This window comes from Trichosurus vulpecula, chromosome 3 (genome assembly GCF_011100635.1).
Source record: "Trichosurus vulpecula isolate mTriVul1 chromosome 3, mTriVul1.pri, whole genome shotgun sequence".
Classification (NCBI taxonomy): domain Eukaryota; kingdom Metazoa; phylum Chordata; class Mammalia; order Diprotodontia; family Phalangeridae; genus Trichosurus; species Trichosurus vulpecula.
The window spans coordinates 289,618,211-289,625,314 of record NC_050575.1 but is presented as its reverse complement, the minus strand read 5'-3'; positions in this window follow the sequence as shown (position 1 = coordinate 289,625,314).

The window sequence follows — 7,104 nt, the reverse complement described above, 5'->3', positions numbered from 1 at the left end:
AACCACAGATAGAGAATCAGAGGGACCTTGGAGAGGTCTTCTTGTCCAACTTTCTCATTTTCCAAATGAGGAAACTGAGTCGCTTAGAGGTTTAGTGATTTTTCCCAAAGTCAAGTAGCAAGTACTAGGTGGTGTCAGAGTCAACTCAGAGACCAGAGTATGGACACTTTGAAAACATCTTGAAAGCATCAAAAAATTAAACTCACAGGTGATGTGGTACAATGAAGAGCTCTGGATTTGGTGTCGGAGCTTTTCTACTTACTGACTATGTGACTTTTAGTCAGTCACTTAAACTCTCTGGGCCTCAGTTTCTCCATCTGTAAAAATGAAGCACACAGGCAGCTGTGAGATCATGGATAGAATGTTAGGCTTGAAGTCAGGAACAGCCAAGTTCGACTCTTGCCTTAGATGCTAGCTGTGTGACCTTGGGCAGGTCACTTAACCACTCTCTGCCTCAGTTTCCTCATCTGTGAATGGGGTTCATAATAGCCTCCACCCCACAGGATTGTTGCGAGGATAAAATGAGAGAACATGGCAAACCTTAGAGCTCATATAAATGCTAGCTAGAGTCATTATTTTTACAAAGTGGTTTGGTCTAGTTCTTAGCCAAATTCTGAGTAACTGAAATGACTGATTTAGATCCTGGGAAATAAAAGACAAAGCATACTCTCGTGGTAGTGGGTGGGAAGGGATGACGAGGATTTTATATGCTTTTGTTTATCTGGTTTTCTTTGTTACAAAGTTGGGTTCAACGGTTGGGGCTGAGAGCGAGGCTTAAGCATGAGATGATTGTGATATAAAAACAAAGGCTTCGATAATTTTTTTCAGTGGGTAAAGGTCCTCGAAATTGAAAAAGTTAGGAACTCCTGAACCAGACAATCTGCGAGGCGCTTTCCAGCTCTCAATCTATAACCCGATAGTCTCCAGCCAGTTGGTAAAGCAGGAGGTGGTGATGCCCAAGGGGCTGAACTCTATGAACTAGCTACTTGTATGCTTTGGATGTGGCAGAAGCAGATGGGGTGGTCGGGTGCATTTCACCACCAAGAACTTGTTCTCCTGTTGGACAAGGACAGATGTTGCAGGGGGGTTTTATCTTTATAATCCAGAACTTTGCACAGAATATGATTTTAATCAATGTTTGCTAAATTATAATAATAATAGCTACCATTTAGAGAATTCTTTAAGGTTTGCAAAGCACTTTACAAATATATCATTTGATCCTCATGACAGCCCTGGGAGGTAGATGCTATGATCATTCCCATTTTTACAGTTGAGGAAACTAAGACAGACAGATGCGAAGTGATTTTCCCAGAGTCACACAGCCAGTAAATATCTGAGGCCAGATTTGAACTCAAGACTTCCCAATTCCAGGTGTGGCAAACAGGGTTAAGTGACTTGCCCAGGGTCACACAGCTAATAAGTGTCTAAGGCCAGATTTGAACTCAGGAAGACTCAGACATCAGGCCTGGCACTCTGTCCACTGTGCCACCTAGCTATCCTGTTCTAATAGCTTGGGATATTTTCATTCCTAGAGAGGATCATAGCTCAGAGAATGTTAACCCCTGGAAAGACCTTAGAGATAACAGCTTTTAAGATAACCTTAGCCAGTACCCAGTGCTTAGGACAGTGCCTGGCATACTAGGTGCTTCATAAATGTTTGTTGCCTGACTAGATGAGATCTTAGAGGTCACTTAGTCCAAACAACTCCCTTGTTTTACAAACAGGGAAATCAAGACCCAAAAAAGTGAATGACTTGCCCAAAATCACCCAAACAGTAAATGGCAAAATTGGAATCTGAACCCAAATCTCTCTCTCTTTCCATCTCACCACAGACTCCAAAGTTCCACCGGGGCTTCAGATAGATTATTCCTCCATCATTCACAAGGTTAATGTCCTTCCCCTCTGTCCCCTCTAGGAGATATTCAGGAGCCCTGTTCACCACACTGCTTTGCAGACCAGATCATACCAGAACCCAGTAGCACACCCTCTGAAGCCAAAGACCCCACAGCTCCCCCCTCTGTCTTCCTCACTTCCTCCTCCATCCCAAATGAAATACTTGATCCTGTCTGTGGTGGACCATCCCAACAGGAATCTCTCAGAGTGACCCCAAGCTCCAGGGCCACGCTCCTCAACAGCTCCTGCCCTTCCTGCCACCTCACCTCGGGCCAGGTTCCCAGAAATGAATCGGAAGAAGAAGCTGATGAGATCTCCCAGGTGTTTCTTGCAGCCATGCTGGCATTCTCTGAGTCGGAGAGCGGCTTCCTGGGAGGGTCCCAAGGCACCTGGGCTCAGGTCGTCTCCTCGACCAGGCATCTTGCTTCTTCTGGTCCTCACTGGGACAGAACCCCTCAGCTCCCCCACCCAGGCACTCCTGCCTTGGGATTCTTGGGCTGGGGCCACAGACTCCACCTCGCTCACCTTCCCCTACCTTGCCAACTTCTCTGCTTTCTCCCTTCCCCTCTTCTTTCTGAGTGTGTCTCTGCCTACCCTGCCTGTCCCCAAATGTCTTTTTCTGTAGTTCTCTTCCTTCTCCACAGGGCCCTAAGTTACAGTAGAGACCCTATAGCAACCCCTTCCTCTCAGTCTCGTTCTGTATCTATCTAGATGTTCATGCAATTACTCTTCCTAGCACTCTTCCTTTCTGCTCCTCTGCCTTGATCTCTGTCTCCCTGTATTTCCCCCAGAATATCTCTTCGTCTCCTCTCTGTCGGTTGTCTATCTATCTCCCCGTGTCTGTCTTGGTTTCTGTCTCTGTGTTGTCTCCTATGTTCTTTGCCCAGTTCCCGAGAGTCCTTCTACCCTCTGCAGCACCAACCCCAAATGCCAGGGCCCCAACCTTCTCCTAATTCTGCCTCACTGTTTTCCCCGCCCCCTCACCCCGCCTCACCTCTACCACCACCTCCTTTGGGGATCTCACTTGGTCCCATGCTCAAGTCCCATTCTTCACTGCAGAGCTGAAAACCCTGCCTCTGGGGAAAGCCCAAATTAACCCTCACACTCTCTCTCCTTCCCACCAGCCTTGGCTTGTGGGGCCTTCATGAGTGTCCCCAACCCACTCTTCAGTCCCCATCCTCCGGGTAGGTCTTGAAGAGCCCTCCTTTCCCATTATCTGCCCCACCAAGCTTCCCCTAGTTTCCCCTGGAGATTGCTAAAATTGATTGTATGGGGACCCCACATATACCCAGAGCTGGAATAGTGCAGAGCTTAGGGCCTGGGGCTGAGACCTCCAGGGTTCTATTCTTGGCCCTGCTATGTAAATGCCCCTGGAGGTGTTGCTGATCTGTTTTCTCAGCTGAGAAGTGTGATATCAGTGCATGCAGGTCACCCCCAAAGGCAGAATCCCATTGCTTCTTGGCAATACAGTAATAGTCCATGGGGAGCTGGAGGGTCCAAGAGCTGAGGTTGGCCAGTTCTGGGACCCCCTCTTACATCTGCTTCTCTGATCTTCAACACAAGCACCCACATCCACATGCATACACACACACACACACACACACACACACACACACACACCCCAAAACCTGGCACAGTCAGCAAAGAGCTGCCCTTGGTAGGAGGAGGTAGTGATCACCTTTGACTGGTGAAGGGCCATTTCCTACTGCTATCCCTGTCACTGAACCCCATGAGTTCCTTCAGACCAAGGACTGTCTTTTGCCTTGCTTTGCATCCCCAGCATTTAACACAGTGCTTGGCACATAGTGGGTGCTTAACTAACGCTTACTGACTGACTAAACTGAAGAACACTGAAGCTCGAGGCATTCAGCCCACAAAATTTAACCTGGCACCTTCTCCTCCTTCCTCCATCTCCTGTTGCCCATCCCAACTTCCCAAGAGCTCCTAAAGCTGTTGCTCTGCCCTGCCTGGGCCCAGGAGACCTCACCCTAATGCATAATAGAACCTGACCCCCATGAATCCAAACGCCTCCGAAGAGAAATGATAGATCCCAACTCAGAGCAAGAGGAAAGGAGAAAGCTAAGAACAAAAATAGCTGAGATTGACCTAATGTTCTGTAAATAGCTATTTCCTCCTCCCAACAACCCTATGAGGTGGGTGCCATTACTACCTCATTTACACCTGAGGGAGCTGGGGCTGAGAGAGTATAAGCAACTTAGGGTCACACAGCTAAGTGTCTAAGGAGAGATTTGGAGCTCCGTCTTCCGATGCTCTATGCCCTACTCCACGTGGCCCCAAACTGGGAGAATGAAGAACACCGATCTCCTAGGAGACCAGCCTCTTCCATCCTCCTCATTCTCCATACCCAGCCTGGTTGTAGAGACTGGATAGCTCCCAAATCTGCTTGTCCTCTCCTTCTCTTCTAATTTCTCTGCCCTGAATTCAAGCCCTTATCCCCTCACACCCAGACTGCTGTGATACGGGTAGTGGATAGGGCACTGGAGCTGGAGTTAAAGACCTGAGCTCAAATCTGGCCTCAGATGCTTACCAAATGTGTGACAGTGGCCAAATAAATTAACCCTCAGTCTGCCTTGGTTTTCTCATCTGCAAAACGGGGGTAATGATAGCAATGACTTCCCAGGGTTATTGTGAGGATAAAATGAAATGATCCTATTTGCAAAGTGCCAAATAAATATAAATGCTAACTATAATTCCCTTTCCCCCGTCTCTCTTCTCTCCAACTTTTTGTTCAGTCATTTCAATCGTGTCCCACTCTCTCGGCAAAGACACTAGAATAGTTTGCCATTTCCTTCTCTGGCTCACTTTACAGATGAGTAAACTGAGGCAAACAGGGTTAAGTGGCTTGCCCAGGGTCCGAAAGCTAGTAAGTGTCTGAGGCCAGATTTGAACTCAAGACCATGAGTCTTCCCCATTCCAAGCCCAATGCTTTATCCACTGCAACACCTAACTTCTCCCCCATCTTTCCCTACCCCAGCCTATTTCTCCCCATTCTCTGGCCTTTCTAAGTCATCTTCTATGGTCTCCGGCCATCCCGAGGGTTATCCTCTGGGTCTCACTTTCTTCATTTGTAAATGAACTCTGAGACGCTTTTTGATTTTTAATCTATGATAGAATCCCCATCCTGAGGGAGCCCTGGCCTGACAATCTGCAGACTGACCAGCAGAGGGAGATAGAACTTCAACAGTGGAAGGTGAGGAGCCGAAAAAGAAGAAATAAGTTAGTCTGTAACCTGTGCACTCTACCTGAACTCGGATGGGAGGATTGGGGAGGGCCGGGAGGGTGCAGAAAACTCGGCTGGGAAAGTGATTTGATTGGCTCTCTGCAGCCAGAGCTGGGGGAGAGCACCCAAGACAAGGTTATTCCCAGGCTACTCCCCTGAGTAGAGGGTGGAGCCCCTTTCTCTTCCATCACTCTGATCTGAGTGTGGAGATAAGGGGAGAGGTCCCCACTCCTGGCCTTGGCTGCCATCTTCAAGCTCTGCCCCTGAACTGGTCTCCAGATGTTACCTCCATCCTATTTGCTGTCTCCTGCTGCTGCCAGCATCCCACCCTCGAGACACCAGAAGTGATTTTATTCCAGGTAGGGCAGATTTCTGGCTGGGCACAAACTCCATACAGACTGGTAATTCCAGGCACACACTTCAGAGTCTAGTTTAATAGAGTCTAGTTCTGGCCTGCTTTTATTATCGAGACCCCTGGACCTCTGACTGACCTAGCTAGACCTCATCTAGGTGCTTCTTTCTCGAAGAAGTCTGGGCTCTCATTCTTTTTCCAATCAGCTGCTACTGTTGGTTCAGGCTGTGACTCTCTCCTCACTGGCATCTCTAAGGATCCTCCATTCCCTTCAAGCTGTAACCTCCTTCAGGAACCTGTGCCCATCACCCAAATTGTCTTGGTCCTTGAATTACTTGTATTTTTGGCTAATACGGAAATGTGTTTTGCGTGACTTCACATGTATAATGGGTATCATATTGCTTGCCTTTTTGATGGGTGGAGGAGGGGCTGAGAAAGGGTGAGAATTTAGAACCCAAAGTAAAAAATAAAAGTCAAAAAAATTATAAGTTACTTGTATTTACTTATATGTTTATATGCTGTTAGACTCAGTAGAATTCCATCAAAGATAGAGACTGGCTTTTTAAAAATTTTGTCTTTGTATCCTCAGTGCCTGACATAGTGTTCCTGCCTCCACGCCTTTGCATAGGCTGTGCCCAATGCCTATAATGCACTCCCTCCACAATTTCATCTATTAGAATCCCAAACTCTCTTTAAGGCTAAGCTCGGTGCCACTTTATATAGGAGGCTTTTCCTTTCCTCCTCCCTCAACTCATTGGTGCTCTCTTCACTACCACTACCCCCAAATTGCATATGTGTGTTTGTATATACTTATATTTGTGTGTATATATTTATACACACATATGTGTTTATATTTATATACATATTTATATTTATGCACATATGTATATATATTTATACACATATATTTATGTTTATATACACATATATTTATATTTATACATACATCTATGTGTATATATATATTTATCATTGTACATGTTTCTCCCTAGGAGAATACATGCTGCTTGAGTGCAGGGATGATTTCATTTTTGTCTTTATATCGTCTGAACCTAGCACCATGCCAGGTGCATTCTGGGAGCTTAAAATATAAAGATGCCTACCGATTGATTGATCAGCCACTCCTGAAGAAAGAAAATAATAATTTCCTTCACTATTCCTTCACTATTCTCTGCTTCTTCCTGGATGCCTGGACTTCCCTTTGATACCACTAGGGCCCAGAACCATTATGTCTCTTCCTGGAACATCACTGCACTCATTCATCAACCTTCCACAAATAAACTAGAGAAATTCACTTAACATGGAGCCATAGTCAGATGCTTTCCAAAGCGTTCTCAGTTTCCTCCCAGCACCTCCCTACTCTACCCTCATTCTCTTCTCTTGAAACCCAAGCTGTCCTTCAAGGTCCAATTCCAGAGCCTCCTCCTCCTCCTCCCAGAGCCCCCCAGGAGGGACAGCTAGGTGGTACAGCAGATAGAGTGCCAGGCCTGGAATCAGGAAGACCTGAGTTCAAATCTGACCTCAGACCTTTATTGTCTGTGTGACCCTGGGCAAGTCACTTAACCTCAGTTTCCTCGTCTGTAAATGGGGGTAATAACAGCGTCTACCTCATAGGGTT